This window comes from Eptesicus fuscus, chromosome 16, assembly GCF_027574615.1.
Source record: "Eptesicus fuscus isolate TK198812 chromosome 16, DD_ASM_mEF_20220401, whole genome shotgun sequence".
Taxonomy (NCBI): Eukaryota; Metazoa; Chordata; class Mammalia; order Chiroptera; family Vespertilionidae; genus Eptesicus; species Eptesicus fuscus.
In genome coordinates this window covers 23981031-24001309 of record NC_072488.1, presented here as the reverse complement: position 1 = coordinate 24001309, position 20279 = coordinate 23981031, and the positions used below count along the sequence as shown (strand labels likewise).

General features: G+C 43.4%; 1 protein-coding gene across 1 annotated transcript in view; it reads left to right on the top strand.

Moving 5' to 3' along the window:
* Window positions 1–20279, top strand: part of SRBD1 (S1 RNA binding domain 1) — a 162369-nt gene that overhangs the window by 133294 nt on the left and 8796 nt on the right. The gene's annotated exons all lie outside the window — the stretch shown is intronic.

The following is a 20279-nucleotide window of genomic DNA, read 5'->3' as shown; positions in this document are numbered from 1 at the left end:
TGGCACATTATTTTATTTCAGTGAGGAATGAAACCATTATTCCTGGAGCAGTGTCAAGCCAATAAACCCTGGTACTAATGGGGAAGTGTGTGTAATGGAAATTGCATGGCACTCTCCTCTGTTTGTTTTGGAAATTAACAAGACACAAATGACTAGCACCTGGCTTAAAGCTCATGCTTATCTAAAGATAAAGCCCTTTTGAAAGTAAACAGCCAACACTCAGATTTCTTGAGAAATACTGCCCAGCTTGGTTATTACAGACCATAAGAAATGATGTGCTTTTAAAGAGCATACATTAACACAGAATGATATGGGGTGGGGAGCGGGGTAAGGCATTAAAAGAAAAAAACTTTTAATATCACATTCGATTAGTTCAACAAATTTTAGTTCAAAAACAGTGACTTGCTACATAACAATAGTTTAAGGTTTTTAGTGAGTTAAGTGACCGTGGGCTTAAAAATAGTGAATATTTTAACTTTGGTTGACTTTAAAGTGAGATTTTTAAACTTATTTTGACATAACTGATATTTGATAAATGTAATTGGTTTGCTTTCTTTAATTTTTTTTTTTTAATTTCTTTATTGATTAAGGTGTCACATATTTGTCCTCATCCCCCCATTCCCATCCCACCCCTCTCCCCACGCATGCCCCAATCCCCTGTTGAACTCAACCGTTGGATAGGCTTATATGCATGCATACAGGTCCTTTGGTTGAACTCTCCCCCTCCCCCCACCCTCCCCCTACCCTCCCCTATCCTCCCTCTGAGGCCCGATAGTCCGATCGATGCCTCCTTGCTTCTGGTTCTGTTCTTGTTCCTCAGTCTATGTTGTTCATCATTTCCTCTAGATGAACGAGATCATATGTCACTAGATATATACTAATAAGAACTGAATGTGAGACGAGCAATAATATTTATGCTGACAGGCAAATGAATCAATCTGTAGCGAGCTTCCCCCTGGACCAACAGTTCTTTTGAGACCCAATTTCGATGTCCAGTAGTTCCTTATGTGTACATGTCAGCACTGACCCCTCAGCTCTGGATGGTGGACAAATGGTGGTAATGGAGGTCCGACTCCCTCTGGTTTGGTCTCGGCCGAACCCAGGGGCACGGCGTCACCCGGACTAAGGGGCACGTGGCCTCACCCATACCCAAGGGGCGCGTGGTCTCACCCGGGCCTGGGACCCAGCCTCACCCGGATGGATCCAGGGGCGCACGGCCTCACCCGGACCCAGGATCTGGCTTCACCCGTACCCAGGGACGCTTGGCCTCTCCCAGACCCAGGGGCACGTGGCCTCACCCGGGCTTAGTTGCACAAGGCCTCACCTGGATCCAGGGACACATGGTCTCTCCCGGACCCAGGGACGCTTGGCCTCTCCCAGACCCAGGGCCACTTGGGCTCACCCGGGCCTAGGTGCACGAGGCCTCATCCGGATCCAGGGACGCATGGTCTCACCCGGACCCAGGGACGCTTGGCCTCTCCCAGACCCAGGGCCACTTGGGCTCACCCGGGCCTAGGTGCACGAGGCCTCACCCGGATCCTGGGACACATGGTCTCACCCGGACCCAGGGATGCTTGGCCTCTCCCAGACCCAGGGCCACTTGGGCTCACCCGGGCCTAGGTGCACGAGGCCTCACCCAGATCCAGGGACACATGGTCTCACCCGGACCCAGGGACGCTTGGCCTCTCCCCGACCCAGGGCCACTTGGGCTCACCCGGGCCTAGGTGCACGAGGCCTCACCCGGATCCAGGGACACATTGTCTCACCCAGACCCAGGAACGTTTGGCCACTCCCAGACCCAGGGCCACTTGGGCTCACCCGGGCCTAGGTGCACGAGGCCTCACCCAGATCCAGGGACACATGGTCTCACCCGGGCCCAGGGACGCTTAGCCTCTCCCAGACCCAGGGGCACGTGGCCTCACCCGGGCCTAGGTGCACGAGGCCTCATCCGGATCCAGGGACACATGGTCTCAACCGGACCCAGGGACGCTTGGCCTCTCCCAGACCCAGGGCCACTTGGGCTCACCCGGGCCTAGGTGCACGAGGCCTCATCCGGATCCAGGGACGCATGGTCTCGCCCGGACCCAGGGACGCTTGGCCTCTCCCAGACCCAGGGGCACGTGGCCTCACCCGGGCCTAGGTGCACGAGGCCTCACCCGGATCCAGGGACACATGGTCTCACCCGGACCCAGGGACGCTTGGCCTCTCCCAGACCCAGGGCCACTTGGGCTCACCCGGGCCTAGGTGCACGCGGCCTCACCCGGATCCAGGGACACATGGTCTCGCCTGGACCCAGGGGTGTGTGGGCTCTCCCAGACCCAGGGGCGCTTGGCCTCGCCCGGGCACGGGATCCAGCGTCATCCGGGTCCAGGGGCACTTGGCCTCACCCGGACCCGGAGTCCGGCCTCACCTGGACCCAGGGGCATGTGGCCTCACCTAGACCCAGGGACGTGAGGCCTCACTTATACCCAGAGGCGTGTGACCACACCCGAGCCCAGAGGCGCGCAACCCCGCCCGCACCCAGGTCTCAGCGGGGCCCCGTCTTCCCGATCCCAATTCCTGCCGGTCAATCCCCCCTCAGCAATTCCCCAGGCCATCCTTCCAGAGCTCCAGTATGGTTGCTGCAGAACTCGTCGGGCGGCGGCTCGGCGAAGCTCCGGTGCACCCGGTGCATGGCGGTGGGCCAGTCTGGCGTCGCTGCGTCGGCCCTTGGGTCTGCATCGGTGGCTGGTCGCCGAGCATGCGCACCTGGCCGCTTCCGGGGCGTTGAGATTCTTGACGGACTCAGAGGTCAGCAAGCGCGGAGTCTCCCACCCCATGTCTCATAGGGGCTCGTCTGTCCGTGCTTGGCTGCCAGTGGAGCCGTCCCCTCAGCCGGAGACCGCCGGGGGAACTGCACCGAGCACGTTCCAGGCCCCTGTTGTATCGCCTGAGCCATAGTTCTTTTGTGTCGCCTGAGCCGTAGTTCTTAAAGTGTCGTCTTTGGGTCACCGGCATCAGCATCATCCCACATACCCCTCTTTTATTCTAGTTGTAGAGCATCTACTCAGCCAGCCCTATGGTGGTCTTGGATGGTGTCTGCTCTGCTCTCTTGTCGTAGTCTGAAAGTTGTTGTGGTAGGCAACAATCAGGCTTCCGCCCTATGCCTCCATCTTGGTCCTCCTTTGTATAGTTAAGTCTTGATTGTTGTTGGTGTCACTGGGGGGGCTCTCTTTGTCTATAAAGGAAGAGTTGCTGTGCAGGAGACACGTTTATGGGCCGGGTCTTGGTGCAGCAAAGCTTTGGCGCTCACTGAATATTCCCGTTGAATGTGTCCCTTATGCATGTGGTTGAAATCTGGTGTCATCTCCCACAGACCACTAGATGCCCTCGTTTCTGGGTCTCCAATGGGGTGTAGATCAGCTACTGCCTTAGGCACTCAGCAAGGATTACAGCAAAAACTGTAGTTTCTTCCTCCTGTCTGAGTGGCCCTGGAGCAGTCCGACTAGAACAGCAGATCATCTGGTCCGCTGCCAGAGGGCAGGCCACCCACATGCATAAGCCGTTGCTTGGGGCGCAGGTGTGCCTGCAAGACTTGCGGGGCAGGTCTTCAAAACGTGCGGGGCGGGTCCCAGGGCGGGGCGGGGTCTCAGGGCGCCAACAGGCCATGGTGCGGCGAGCCACGATGACTGTGAGTCTGGTCCTTCTGCCTTCCACGTATCTAAGTCCCTTCGTTCCGCACTCCAGCGCAGCAAACACTGATTGCTGGGCGCACCTCCGCAAGAGTCCCGCCTCTCCCCGCAGGCATCTGGGTCTCCCTGGGTTCGCCAGAAGATGGGTTTCAGGGTGATGGAGAGCTAATCTCCCTTAGGTTTGGAACAAAAGCCCCTTTCCCCCGCCACCAGCCAGACCCACGCACCTCCACACCTCATCCCCTCCGATTTCGCTGGGTGCGAGGCAACAGAACAGCCTTTAACCTCCGCCGCCATCTTTTTCAAACTTCTCAATTTGTACTTCTTAATCCCTTCATTTCAGTCAACTCTACTGAAGTCTAGCGCCGCCGGGAGGTGCACGGAAAGGGCGCCCGGGCCTCCGTCCGGTGCGCGGTGCGCGCGTCCCGCGGAACCAGGCGCGCGAGGGCCGCGCGGCTGGGACGGGCGCTGGGCGGCCGCCGAGCTCCAGGCACCGCCATCGCCGCGTTCCGGATGTCGCCGCCGCGGCGTCCCCCCAATTTATACTTCTTAATCCCTTGAATTCAGTCAACTCTACTGAAGTCTAGCGCCGCCGGGAGGTGCACGGAGAGGGCGCCCGGGCCTCCGTCCGGTGTGCGGGGCGCGCGGCCCGTGGCACCAGGCGCGCGGGGGCTGCGCGGCGGGGACGGGTGCTGTGAGGCCGCTGGGCTCTGGGCGCCGCCGCTGCGGCGGCGTCCCGAGCGTCCCGGGCCGGGCGGCCTGCGGGGGCGGCGGAGTTGCGAAAGTGAGTGAGTTTCCCAGGGTTTCGCCCGGAATGGGGTTCAGTGCAATCGGAGCCGGTGCTCAGCGCACTCCGGAGCCTTTATCTCCTTCCTGCCAGTGAACTCCGGCCAGGTCATCAGCCGCCCCCTCCTCTCCGGTTCCATCCTCCCCGCAGGCGCGTGTGCTCGTGTCTCCGCCCGTTTCTCCATACCTCAGGCTTTTACGGCTTCCCCGACTGTCCCCGTGGCCTTCTCCTTCCCCCCAGCTGTGGGCATTTCAGTCCACCAACTTTACTGTGGTTCTGGACGATGTCCATTCTGACCTCTAGTTGTATTTTTGAAATTGTTGTGCCCGGCTGCAGGTTAGGTGTTTAACCTATGCCGCCATCTTGGTTTCTCTCTGGTTTGCTTTCTTTAAAAAAATGTTTAAAATTATAGGCTATATAACACATTATAGAGAACTTAGAAAATAAAACAAAAGAAGTAAAAAATAATATTTTAGCAAAATCAAAACAGTGGTACTTGTTTTTCTCCCATCATTTTATTATGAATTTTAAACATACACAAAAGTTAAACATTGTTTTACAAAGAATTCCTATATATACCCACACCTAGATTTTATAGTTTACCATGCCTGTTTTTCTACTTATCTATCCATCTATTTGTCCATCAGTCCATCTTATTCTTTTATTTATTTTAAGAAAAAGTTTCAGATATCTGTACACTTTCAACTAATGCTTCAGTATGCATATTATTAACTAGAATTCTATCATTCTTAGCTGTGTGTGTGTGTGTGTGTGTGTGTGTGTGTGTGTGTGTGTGTGTATGCGTGTGTGTTTTGTTTTGTTTTTTAGGTAAAATTCACAGACAGTTTAATTGCAAGTGGACGTTAGCTGAGTTTTAGCAAATAAATACTTGTATCTGTGTAACCCAAACCACTATCAAGATTAAAAAAAAAAATTGCCATTATCCTAAAAGGTTCCCTTATACCTCTTCACAGACAATCTCTGCCCCAGCCTGCAAGAACTAACCACATGTTCTGACTTTTCTCTGCCAGAGATTAGTTTGCCTCTTCTAGAACTTCTTATAAACAATATCATGAATCTGCCACAGTTTATTCCCCTTATTAAAGGAAATTTGCCCACTTCCACTGTTGTTATTGACATTTGTTTCCATTTATCTTGGAAAAATACTTAGGACAGGATTTGCTGGGTCATAAGGTAGATGAATGTTTCATTCTCTTTGAAACTTCCAGACTTCACTGCAATGTAGTTGTACCATTTCACACATCCACCAATAATTCTTAAAGAGTTCTGCTTATTTGGTAGTTTGGCCATCACTTGATGTTGGTCTTTTTAATTTTAGCCATCCTAGTGTGTGTGTAGTAGTATTTCTTTGTGGGTTTGATTTGCAATTCCCTGGTGACATTGAGCACTTTCTCATGTACTTGTTAGCCATTTGTATATCTTCTTTTGTGAACTGTCTGTTCATATCATTTAGCCATTTTCTAATTGAGTTGTTTTTCTTTTTATTATTGAGTTGTGGGAATTTTAAAAATATTTTTGGAATCAGTCGAATGTATGCTGGGCTTACCTCTTTATTTTCTTGTTGGTATCTTTTTATGAGCAGAAGTTTTTTTTTTAAATTTTGATGATGTCTTATTTAGCAATTTTTTAATAGTTATTGCTTTCTAAGTCCAGTGTAAGAAACCTTTGCCTACCTCAGGTCATGAATGTATTTAGTATTTTCCTATAAAAGCTTGATGGTTTTAACTTTTACATTTAGATCATCTGAAATTACATTTTGTGTATGCTTGAAGTAGGGGTCAAGGCTCATTTCTTCATTATGAACATTGTTATTCCAGCACCATGGTTGAAAAACAGCAACAACAAAACTTGCCTTACCCATTGCTTTGGTGACTTTGTTGAAAATCAAATGACTCTCTTAAGAGTGGGTGGGCCTGTTTCTGGCTCTCTGTTGTGTTTCATTGATCTGTTTCTCAATACCACACTATCTTTATTACTGTAGCTTTAAGGTAAGTTTTGAAGTCAGATAGTGTAAGTCATTTAACTTTGTTCTTGTTAAATAGTACTCCGAATATTCTAGGTTATTTGTGTTTCACTATAAATTTTAGAATGAGATTGTCAGTGTTCATTAAAAAACAAAACAAAACAAAAATCTGGTGGGATTATGATTAGGATTTATTGAGTCTGTAGGTGAATTTAGGAATAGTTGATGTCATCCTAATATTAAGTCTTTTTACCCCAGTTTATTATGTCTTTCTATTTATTTAGGTCTTCTTTTATTTCTCTCCACAATGTTTTTTAGTTTCCATTTGCAGGTCTTGCATATAATTTATTAAATGAATTTTTGTTTTTCAACACTATTGTAAATGGAATTTTTAAAATTTTACTGCTAATAGTAAAAAGAAAATTAATCTTTATAGTAACTTTGTATCCTGCATCCTTGCTTAATTCATTTTACTAGTTCTAGTAGATGTTTGTAGATTAAGTTTTCCTATATAAGCAATTACGTTGTCAGCAAGTAGATAAAATCTTTACTTCTTTTTATTTTTAATCATCATGCTTTTTATTTCTTTTTCCTGCCTATTGCAATGGTCAGCACCTTCAGTACTGTGTTGAATAGGAGTGGTGAGAGTGGGCATTCTTGTCATGCTCTCAATTTTTTAGCACATGTTCTCATTTTATTAATAAAAAAAAATTTGTGGTCTCACATTATGGTAATTGTATTTTTAGGGTTTGTTGTTTCAGAAGATCGTTTTTTCTATTTTCTTTCTGATATAAGCACAATTTTTTGTTTCTGAATTTTTTTTTAAAGGCTAAATCGTGTGATTGAACTGTAATTTGGTAATAGTAGTACTAGTAGTGATCTTTATGAGGGATTCCTAGAAGTGAAATAACTCTGCCAAAGGGTTTGAAAGTTTATGTGACTCTTGCTATACATTGCCAAGTCACATACTGATTTATAATGCCACCAGCCATGTTCAAGCCTGAGAAATCTTTAATTTCTCCAGTCAGACAGGACTTTTCTGCCAATTTTCACATGAGCCAGTTTCTGCATGTGGAGCATAAAAGCCCTACCAGTGACTTCATCCCTTTCTATGCTTCCTTTGGGAGTAGCCTTGTCTCTCAGAAGCAGGGTACTTGTACCCTGTTTCAGGAGAAATTTCTACACGGAGACAAAACTGGTAATTTATCTAATTAAGCTTACCATCCTCATTATCCACTTTTGAACTATGATAGTTATTTCTGGCTTTCAGGTATACTTAGTGTAGACATCTCTCAACATAGGTAATTCATACTTCCTGTAGTGTTACGTAAGTATCTTCCTAGAGAACAAAAGGCCACTAGGGATATTAGGTCATTGGTTTGCCTTCAGTGTTGTGAAAGTCAGTTCTATTACAGTAACTTTCAATTTTAGTTATAACAGAAAGCCAATCCTATATAATAAAGAGGTAATATGCAAATTGACCCTCAGGCCCTCACACAAGATGGCCGTCCCCATGTGGTCAAAGATGGCCACCACAAGATTGCTGGCAGGGGAGGGTAGTTGTGTACAAGCAGGCCAGCAGGGGAGAGCAGTTAGGGGCAACTGGGCCTGCAGGGGAGGGAGGACAGTTGGGGGGGAACCAGGCCTGCAGGGGAGGGCAGTTAGGGGGGACCAGGCCTGCAGGGTATGGCAGTTGGGAGCGACTAGGCCAGCAGGGGAGGGCAGTTGGGGGCAATCCGGCTGGCAGGGGAGCAGTTAGGTGTTGATCAGGCTGACAGCGGAGTGGTTAGGGGGTGATCAGGCTGGCAGGCAGGCGAGCAGTTGGGAGCCAGCAGGTCCGGATTGTGAGAGGGATGTCCGACTGCCAGCTCACAGGAATCGGGCCTAAACCAGCAGTCGGACATCCCCCGAGGAGTCCCAGATTGGAGAGGGTACAGCAGGCTGGGCTGAGGGATGCTACCCCCCCCCCCCCCCCCCGCATGAATTTCGTGCACTGGGCCTCTAGTAGGAACATAAATGACTTTAATGCCATCCTACCTATAATGTCACTCTCTGAAACACACCAACATCTGAAGCCATTAAGTCTTTTTATTTTTTTATATATGGTCTCTCTTACATTCACATTATAGAAAATTGAGATGATATTTTGTAACTTCAGTTAGTCATTTAAAAAAAGTCTCTAGTTTTACTATTCTTGTTGTTTATAAAGACTTACATGTAGGGATTATCTATTAAATGTTAAAGTGGTTTATTATATGGGCTGAATTTTTTTCTAGTTTACCTTTTATTTCTACTTGTAATATCGTGTTTTTGAAATATGGATGTTTAATTTTTAAGAAATAAACTTTTTATTCTTTCTCTTGCTTTTATTCAAATTGGTATTCTTATTCTCTTAAGATCAATTCATTGATCCTCCCTTCTTTTCCCAGATTTTTTATGATTTTATTTTTTACTCTATGAGTTTTATTTTTTTAAATATGTTTTTATTGATTTTAGAGAGACAGGAAGGGAGAGGGAGAGAGATAGAAACATCGATGAGAGATCTATTGGCTGTCTCCTACACGCCCCCTACTGGGGATCAAGCCTGCAACATAGTCACGTGCCCTGATGGGGAATTGATCTGATGACCTCTTGGTTCATGGGTCGATACTCAACCATTGAGCCACACCAGCTGGGCTATGAGTTTTACTGTTTATGGTGTTCTTCATCACTTAGAATGTACAAAGCACTGTGATAAGACTGGAAGAATATAACAATGAATAGAGGTGATTTTCGTTCTCAAGAGGCCTCCCAAAATAGGGTAAAACTTACCGATAATCATAATAGAGGTCAATAGTTAGTAAGTGCTCTTTAAGTGAGCACAAAGATTGTTCAGAAGGGAAAGAGACTATTTCTAGACAAGGGCATGTTATAAGGTTTCATGCAGGAGGTGACATTTGGGTAGGTCTTTTAAAGATTTCAACCAGTAGAAACTGGAAAACAGATGTTTAAAGGGTTAGGGAAAGGAAAATATAGCTCTGGTCAGGTTTGGGGAATACTTACTAGTCAAATGAAAACAAACACTCATTGAATACTTCCTCATTACCAGGTACTTTAGAAGCATCATCTTGTTTAAACCTCACAGCAATCTTGTAAGATTGGTATTATTATTATTCCCACTTCTTTAGATATACTACAGAATCTCAGCTGGTTAGAGTAAGTTGTCTAAGATAACTCAGCTGATGGAAACACAATTTGAACCACATCTGTGACACTCCAAAGCCTGAGCTTTTAACTAGGTCACAATTAAAAAGCTGTTTTGGAGCCAGATTTAGATGTAATCATATTGGTCCTTCAGATTAAGGGTATCACACCCTTAAAGACAGTATGTGTTCAGCACAGAAAAAATTAGAGCATTGTGACTTGTCTTGTGTGTGCCTCTTGAGGAAAAAAAGAGAGGAAGAAAGGACCAAGTATCTGGAATATGTTGGCTTTGAGTGTTATTCTCTCTCATCACATGGCTGAAATTAGACTCTGCCTTTCCTCTGGAGAAAACATTACCTCCTCCAATAAAGGAAGCTTTGCCTATTTATTTTATTAAAGGATCTATAGGAAATGGATGCTTCACTTAGAGTATGCAGAATTTTATGCTGTTTTGCTGCAGATGTGATGTTTCCTGAATTTTGCACTAAAAAGAATTCCCTTTCATTATGTGTTTTGGAATGAGGTGTGTGCATTTCAAAATAAGCAGCTTGATGGTGATCATATTTGGTATCTACTCATTTTAGGAGAGGAACTAGTAGAGAGCAGGAATAGCATATTCATCCTAGTGATGTGCCCATCTCTGCCAGAAGATGTTTTTAAGTAAGAGAGAGAAAAAGAGAGTTGAGGAGTAGTGCAAGGTCCTTAGGAAATGTCAACTTAAAAACATAATCAAAGAATCAATATTATAAGAAGGTATAAGGGGAGCATGGGATTAAGAGACCTACTTTTACTACACTCAGATTTTCCTTCAATATTCCTTTGAAGCTATTTTGTTCTAAATCTCTTTTACTTTCAGGATCTTCTTACATTTACCTGAGTACTTTACTAAGAAAATACAAAGCTACCTTACAATCACCTTCCTTAGATTATCTCCATATCTTTACTCATTCTGTCCCATACTTGCTAAGCTACCCTTCCATCTCGTGATTCTGTTTCTCCCCCACCTTCACTCCTCACAGGTTGCTGCTGAGGACTCAACCTTGACATTGTCTTGGTCTCTCTGTGTTGTTGCCTCACCTTGAAATATTTGGGGAGGGGGTAGGAGGTGGTGACAGCTAAGTGAATAAGGTCTTTTAGCTTTGTAAAGTTTTATGACTCTTGTATCTTTAATGTCTCCACCACTTACTCCTTTCATTTTGTCCCACAGACATATTATTGTGGTGGTCTCCCCTTTCTCCACTCCCTAAGAGCTAAAAGCAGCACCGCCTTTTATCTTATTTACCCAGAACTTCTATCTCATTGCTCCTTCTTTTCATTGCCAAACTTCTCTGAAGCATAACCCGCCTCTAATTCTTACTGCTTGCTTCCTCCCAGTTCCCTTACAGATTGGCTTCTCTCCGAACCGCACTTCTGAAAGTACTCTTTCAACTAGTCATCTCCTGTTGTCAAAAGCAGAGGCCTCTTTCTGTCCTTAAACCACTTACTCATTCTGCCACATTTGACACCATCAGCTTACTGACCTTCCATGACTTTTGTTTTCATTTTCTGCCTTCTCTGAGTTCTCTTCTTCTCTGGCCCTTTACATATATATATATATTCTTTGAGTTATTTACCTTTGCTACCTTCTCCTCTTGTCCCGCAGGCTCTCTGGGATAACTTTATCCACTCACTGAACATCTTTATCTCGCACCTCTCCACTGATAATTCCAACCCTACATGTCAACATCTCTAGTCCAGATCTATTTGCCTGCAAGAGATTTGTTCATGATTATCTTAGCAACTCAAACTCAATATATCTAAAAGTAAAACTTGTTTCTTCCTTTTATCCCTTCCTTTGTAACTCCCTCTTCTTCTCCCATCAAGTGAAAGATGATGATGACTGAGAGTAAGGTAATAGTGGAAGAGTTGGTGAGAAGTGGTCAGATTCACCAGCCCCACACAAAAACAAGGCAGACAAATAAACAAAAGAACTTAGTCTTTCTCTCTCGTCCCATAATGAATGGTTAATAGCACTGCTGTCTTTCCATTAACTGGGCTAGAGTGGACAGGATCACTCATTTATTCATTAAGCACATACCTTCTGGGTGCCTGCTGTATTCAAATACTGTTCTGCAACCTTGGAATACATTCAAAGATCCCTGCTCTCAAGGACAGAGACAGTATACAGTCAGCATAATAAATCAGCTGTGTAGAATAATAAAGGTGATAAGTGATGTGGGAAAAAGAGAAAGAGCAGATGAATGGAGATCAGGATTTATCAGAATTATGGGTAAGGGCTTGAAACAAATAGAACAATCAGGGTAGGTCTCGTTGACAAGGTGACATTTGAGCAAAGTCTTGGTGGAGGTAAAGGAGTTAGCCGTGCAGACATCCTGGGAAGAGTGTTCCAGGAAGATGGATCAGACAGTGTAAAGGCTGTAATGTGGAAGCAGGACTGCCATGTTCAGGGAATAGCAAGGAGGCCAGTGTGGCTAGAGCCGAGTGAGCAAGGATGTGAAAAATAGGAAAGTAGGCCAAAAGGGCATTGGGAGGTTATGTTAGGGACTTGGCCTTAATTCTGAGTGATTTGGGAGCGATAGCGGGATTTTATGCTGAAGAGTGACATGCTGTGATGTACATGTCAAAAGGATTCTGTTGTCTGCTGTGTTGAGACTAGATGATAAGGTGCAATAGTAGAAGCAGGGAGACCAGTTAGACTAATTAAGAAAGCAAGTGAAAGATGATGATGACTGAGACTAAGATGATAGCGGAAGAGTTGGTGAGAAGTGGGCAGATTCTGGCTATATTTTACAAGTAGAGACAATGTGATTTTCTGACAGATTGGATGAAAGGTATGAAAGACAGTAACTGTGGGTGTGAATGGCAAAAGTAATATGAAGACCAGAGACACTGGGAGACGAAGTGAAACTCATTGTAATGGAGGGAAATGGGGGTGAAAGAAGTTAGGGAACTAAACTTTGATCACTCCCATGGTGATCTCTTCTAGTCTCGTGGCTTTAAAGACCTTCATAAGCACTTGACTCTTAAATTCATGTCCTCTGCCCCATCCACTTTTCCACACTCCAGACTGGTGCATCCAGCTGCCTATTTGACATCTCAGACCTAAAATGCCTTAAACTGAACTCCTGGTCTTCCTCAACATCTTGTTCCAACTATGGCTTTTCTTATCTCAGATGATGATGATTTATTCTTTCTGTTTTTTAATTCAAAAGCCTTGAAGTCATTCTTGACCTTATGAGATTCCCCTGTCTAGAAATGACCCCTTTCTCCTGTGAACAACTGTGTTTCACGGAGGCACGTACTAATTATTGACCTTATTATGGTTATTGGTAAGTTTTATCCTCCCTATTTTGGAAGGCTCCTTGAGGACATAAATCACCTCTATTCATTTTTATATTCTTCAGGCCCTATTGCACTGTTTTGCTAATTCTAAGTGATGAATAAAATTGCTAACAACAAAATACATTGACTAAAAAATGAAACCATAAAGAATATAAGAAAATATGGGGAACATTGAATTGACCTTAAAATCAAGGATCTTAAGGGACAACTAATCTATATATATATATATATATATATTTAAAAGCCTACGCAACTGAACGGCCAGGTCAAACAGTTGCTATGATGCACACTGACCACCAGGGGACAGACGCTCATGCACAGGATCGGGCTCCCCCTGTTTGGATTGGGCCTGTGGGGATTGGGCCGAAACCAGCTATCCGACATCCACCAAGGGGTCCTGGATTGTGAGAGGGCACAGACCAGGCCAAGGGACCCCACCAGTGCACGAATACATGCACCGGGCCTCTAGTCTTATATAAAAATGAGAAAAAGAATAATAGATTTAAAATTTTGTAATTAAGAAGTTTCTTTTTTTTGTGGGCCTCAGCCCTCCACTTTACCCCACTTATTCATAATAGACTTGGATTATCAAAAGGAATATTGTGGTTAAAGTAAAGCTGTGAACCTCTCTAACTGTCCTTGTCCCTGTAAAATAAATAATGCACCTGAAATTTTCATACCAGATTTGCTAGGCTGGTTAGTTATAATTGTAGGCTGTAAGCTTCAGGAAGGCAGGGACCTTATGAATCTCGTTTATTCTATCCCCATCACCAAACACAGACTGATATGGCAATATTTGTTTAATGAAAGAATAAACAATAGTAATAAAAAATATAAAGGTGGCTATGTAGAAGAACACGGAGGAAAGGGACTACTCAGGAATTGGCAATTTTAAGTGTCAAGGAGCAAAATGAAATGTCTAGCTTTACTTCAACCTAAATATTTTTTCTATAGTCTAAAATGGCTGAGGTCATTGCAGTTGTGTAAGCAGAACTGTTGATAGAACATCTAGATCATTATTTCTGCTGGTGCCTGTCCCACCTGTTGAGTGAGTAATTCTTTCAGAATCCCTTGTGGATTGAAGGGATTTGAGGACCTCCCCACATTGAATCTCATGCTCCACAGAGTATTGTGTTCAGAACCCGGCCTTCCTAGTTTTTATAGACTAGAAAACAGAGACAGACCATGAAAGAGGATCATTTACCATTTGTTGTCATCAACCAGAAATTGTCATGGTGTCCCCATGTGTGAGTGATTTCATTGTGTTGGGTGATATGGGCTAAGAGTAAAAGTGCTGCTACATTATGAGTAAAATGAAGCCCAGAAACTGTTTAGCAGTTGCTACTCCCCCATGCCTCTTCTGTTTTTGTCCTCCCATCTTGGTTGATCAAGAGATCCAAAAGCAAGTATCCGATTTCCCCTTTTCCTTGAATAAGGTGCCAGGAGGTAATGCTTTGTGCTGCAGATTATGCTGATTTGTACATGTCACAGTGAGACCTGGCAGTCTCCCAAAGAATCTGCTGCATTGAGAATTTGATTCACTCCAGATAGTTAAGCTTGAAAGTTATGTTCTTGATTCAACTTGAAAAATTCCAGGAAATTTAATGTCAAGACTGTCATTCGGCACTCATTTTGATAAAGCATTAGCTAGTATTTAATTATTATTTCCATTTCAGCCATTGGGGAGAAATTTTAAAAGACCAGTTTCTAGAATTGGTTAGCAGCCTGTGTAGCAGGAATGTGACATGCAATACCCTTCTAGTGGACTAGGGAAATGTATACCAAGGAGTGATTTGTGTCAATATCTGTACTGTAATAGTAGTACTGTGATATTCCCTTTATTACTGATGATGTACCTATTACTGACCCTTATACTCAATGTTGAAAAGTGTGTTTTCAGAGAGTAAACAACCATTAATGCAAAATAAAGGTCTGGGACAGAAGAATCACATAACCCAACCAAATATTTACTTGGAAAAGTAAGGATCTTCTGTACGAAAAGCAAGCAGTGTTTATTCTTAATTTATAAAAATCTTGTGTCAGGTTTTTAAGAGCAGAAGTTGGTCAGAGGGTACAAACTTGCAGTTGTAAAGTGATTGAGTTCTGAGCATATTATGTACAGCATGGTGATTATAGCTAATAATACTGTATTATATACTTTAAAGTTAGTGAGTAGATCTTAAATGTTCTTACCACAAAAATGGTAATTATGAGGCCTGATGAAAGTGTTTGCTAATGTGTGATGGTAATCAATCTGCAGTTACATAAGTGTATTATCTTGAAATTACACTGTCAATTATATCTCAGTGAGGCTGGGGATGGGAGGAAACCCCCACACACAAAAAGTAGAATTAACACAACAGATACACAAGGGCTCTGTGATGAGATAGAAGGACTTACCTGATGCTCATGGATTAAAAGCAGTTGGAGCAATATGGTGGGAGGCCCTGTTGAGGTATTCCCTTGCCCTCTGCCATGCACCTGCAGTAAGTCCAGCCGGATAGGGCTGTTGGGCCCTGCTGAAGTCTCTTTCTTTCCTGTTCAAGGGTTTAGTGTCTCCGAAGTCTTCTTTTTGAATCGCTTGCAGCTGTGATGCAAGAAGTTTAGATTGTTTTTATTTTAAAACAAAACAGCAGCAGTAGAGCAATGGCATTCACAGATTTAATATTAATAGTTTCGACCGTCACCCGGAAGGCCAATGACTTGTAATTTTTTTGCGGGGTAAGTCATTTAGCCTACTGAGTGTGTCTAGCTCACCTCCTCCCACATCTAAAATTTACTGCAGCTTTACTCTGCATTCTCACGCCAACTAACTTCTGCAATGGTAAAAACATGCTTCTTTGTGGGAACCTAGCCTGAAAAGAAACCCAACTACAAATGCTGTAAAAGAAATGAAGATTAAGTTAACAGACCTAAGAAATTATTTGCAAATTTGAAAGATCTTAAATTTTTCTGGTCTTGCCTCACAAATGTTGGCAGCATTCAGACATGAAAATTACGGCAGAATGATTGCTGGCTTTTGATAAGTGATGTCTTAGGATGTGTATCAATAGTTACCTACATTAACTTCTATGGAGCTATGATTAGACAATATTAGATTGCCTTTTCATAAAGAAACATAACATCATAAAAGAGAGGTCAAACCTAAAATCTAAACATGATAAATAGACGAATTATTGAAAGGGATTTTTTTTCTTGTTAGTAGTTAAAACTCAAACATCTTACTGTAATTCCCAGGAAGTTAACATTCATCATATTTTCCAAAGTGCCTTCACAAAGAGAAAAATGATGAAAGAGAATCTACCCACTGGAGAATCAGATGATCAGACTGTGGGTTTCTTAGGAATTGATTGTTATATCAAATGTCCCACACGCCATTCCCAACACACACCCCACATGAAGTTTGGGGCAAAGAATCCTGAGTCTTTACTGTGGATAGATAGAACCCGTAGTAAAGGGCTGTTTCACAAGGGAGAAAGCCCTCTATCAGTAGAGTGCCAGCCTGTCTGGGTTCAGATCATGCCTATTTGATCTGGGAGAGTTGTTTAACCTCCCTGTACCTCAGTTTCCTTGTCTGTTAAATGAGGATAGTACATATCTCATGGGATTACATAAGTTAATATCTATAGAATTCTTAGCACCTGGGACAATAAGCTTATTGGTGTTGCTATAATTACTATTACTGTTATTTTTGTTGTGGTTGAGAAGGGGCTGTCAAGCTGAGCCATAAAGAAAAAGAGGGTGGCTTATGACTGGTAGTCTCCCGGGGGTGGGGGTGGGTTTATAATGAGATCTGGATATCATTGAGGTCATTTAACATTGTTAATGAACATTAACACTGGGTCTTGGACCTGTCTTTCTACGTGTCTGGAGCAGCCTGTCAGTCAGTTCCCGGGGGAGGAGGAGTGAGGAGTTGCTGGCCAGCCATAAGGTTGTGCTTGCCTCAGTCCCTTCCATCTCCAAAGTATCTGCCCTTCTCTTCTCTTCTCTTCTCTTCTCTTCCCCAGGTTTAAATCATTCAGTCTGGAGCCTGAAACGGAGTAGGATATCGACTTAGGCTCCATTATCTCCCTCCTCCCTGCCTCCTTCCTGCCTGTCTTCTGACTTTCTGTGTGACCATAAGCAACTTACTTTGACCTTAATTGCCTACTCTTTAAATGGAATAAAAATGGCTCTGCCCATTCAGAGGACAACCAGGGCATTTATGGAAATGACAGATGTTAAGCATTTTCCAATTTCATGAAAGGAGGATTCCTTGGCCAGATAGATAGAATCCACCGGAAAAGGGCTGTTTCCAAGGAGAACGTCCTTTACCCTAAAACATGGGCTTTATCCCCTAGTAGCGTCGGAGCTGTTTAACTTTAGCTCTACCATCTCTAGCCGTATGTTTTTGAATACTACTTTTTAATTTGCCCTTCTCTTTCAAATATTCACAGGCACTAATACATGTTATGGCTTTACAGCCAGTAAATTAAATTATATGAATTCTAAACAGGGTTTTTGAAATGTTAGAGAGTCTGCAGCCTTTGAAACCACTAACTTAATTTTTTCCAACTCTTATTCAGTAACTCAAACAGAGCCAAACCTTTTCCTTTTGAATTTGGTTTTAAAAATAATAAATTGCTCCCAGGCAGTGGTCCCGGGTGCCAAATTTTTATCAGGGATCTAAATCTTCTGTCTGCATCGAAAATCCCCCACAGTAAAGGGGTAAGGAGTGCTAATGATGATGTGATATAGGACAACTTTTACCTTAGCTACAACCCGTGGTCTCAGCTGTGTAACGTTGGGCAGGTCACTTAATCTGAGTTTTGATTCTCTTATCTGCAAACCTACAGCCACAATAATTTTTTGAGAGAATGAAATCATCTTTATGAACACTTTCAAAGTATCTATTTACCTGCATGTAAAATCCTACCTCTAAGAGCAGGTGTAAGTGGGAGATTATTTATTCCAGCAGTGTCATTGCTTAAAAGTAAACTGCAAGCTCATTCAGGGCAAAGGCTCTGTTACCAAACATTCAGTCTTCTCCACAGTAAATGATACTTAATGAGGAAGCTGGATGTGCGATTTTTTTTTTTTGCCTTTTATTATATAGAATTTTATTGGGGTGACATTAGTCTACATGAACATATAGGTTACAGGTGTGGATTACTAATTTATAAAATCTGTATATAGGACCATATGCCCACCACCCAAAGTCAAATCTTCTGTCACCTCATATTAGGACCCCTTTCTTCCCCCACCCCCCTCCCTCTGGCAACCACCACACTGCTGTTTGTGTACATGAGTTTCAGTTTTATAGTCCACATATGAGTTAAATCATATAGTTCTTAGCTTTCTCTGTTTAACTTACTTCACTTCACATAATGTTATCAAGGTCCATCCACGTTGTTGTAAATGACACTATTTCATCGTTTCTTATAGCCGTGTAGTACTTCATTGTGTATATATACCACATCTTCTTTGTGCGATTCTAAATTATTCCAAGGCTTCAGCATTTTGTCACATTCTATTGAAGAGCCTGAATTTTAGCAAATCTTTTATCATTTGAGGTTGTGTGGTGTGTGTTTATTTTTTAAAAAAATATATATATTTTATTGATTTTTTACAGAGAGGAAAGGAGAGGGGTAGAGAGTTAGAAACATCAATGGGAGAGAAACATCGATCAGCTGCCTCCTGCACACCTCCTACTGGGGATGTGCCCGCAACCAAGGTACATGCCCTTGACTGGAATTGAACTTGGGACCTTTCAGTCCTCAGGCCGACGCTCTATCCACTGAGCCAAACCAGTTAGGGCTGTGTGGTGTGTGTTAAAAATGGTCGGACTCAGTGGGAAGAGGATGATCAAACCAAGTGAAGTTGAGTTGTTGGGATACTTTTGGTTCTCTTCATGGGGTCAGGGGGGTGTTTTTAAAAATGTGTTTTTAAAAATTTTCTTTTGTTACTTATAAGTTAATTTCTAAGGCAATTCCTGAAACAGGATTTTAGAAATCTTTAGAGCAACCACAGCATTTCAGCAATGATGCCTTCTCATTTTTATATACTCGACTCATTTGAATGTATATGTATATACATTTGGGTTTTTTAAATGATAATTTTAATCTACACTAATAAAAGAGAAAGATGCAAATTGACCGTACCTTCACGATGCCCACCAGCCAATCAGGAGTGAGTATGCAAATTAACCCAACAAATATGGTGGGTTAATTTGCATACGTAGGCACCGAGTGGCCAGGGGTGGGGCAGGACGCAGGTGTTCCACACCGCCCCAGCCGCTCAGGGCCTCTGGGCAGCGTGGGAAGGCAGGGCCGGAGCGGAAAGGGGTGGCTCCGGGGCTGGAGGGGAGAGAGGCGGTTCCGGGCCTGGAGTGGAAAGGTGGTGCCGGCAGCCAGGGATAGGAAGGCCCATTCTGCACGAATCTTTGTCCATTGGGCTTCTAGTTAAGTTATAATCACACAGTATATCATACCTGGTTCTGACATAGGAAAAGCTACATCAAAATCAGTGCTACTTATTCTCTGTAATATCAGTTATTTCATTGGTCTTAGATATTTTCTTTGATGTAACTATACAAGCAATGTCTTCAACTATATTTCTAAAGAGAGCATCCTAAATCTTTTAACTAACTTTTTATTTTTACTAATTTAATTTTCTGTTCTAAATTGCTAAAATAAAATAGCTTTCTAAGGATATGTTCTCCTACATACAACTAATGTAACATGCATCAAGTATCCAGTTTCTGTGCATGCATACCAGACCTTTCAAAAAGAAGGAATAGTTAAGTTCTTCCGAAGTTAGAAGCAGGTAACAGTCTGTACTTAGAAACTGAGTCTTTTGGAAGACAGACTGTATTCCTTAGGCTTATCCTTTTCAGCTCCTCCTGTTTTGTTGTTGTTGTTTTTATTCTTAGATGCAGGAGGTGTCCCCAAAGTCTCCAAATGTTGCCAAGCCAGTAGTGCTGAAAATGCCCCGCTGCAGCCCAGGTAGCTGCATACCGTTTGAAACTATACCCTCAGATCAGAATCTGTAAGGACTTGTGAAACAGCCTCATTGCCCTTTCTGAAAGGGTTACTTTTTTTTTTTTTTTAAGTTCATCTGCAATAAGTTTTCAAAAGCCAGTCAGCTGTAAGTTCTTGTGAAAAATGACTTGCTGTAACTTTCTGTGGTTGATTAAGTGCTAAGAAAAGCAATTTAAATATTATCCTCACTTACCTACCAGCTTCTACGGCACAGTAGGTGTTCTGGGGCCTCTCCATGAATGCACTCTACTTGAATTTACCATTACTCATGGATTTTGTACCAGCAAAGGTTT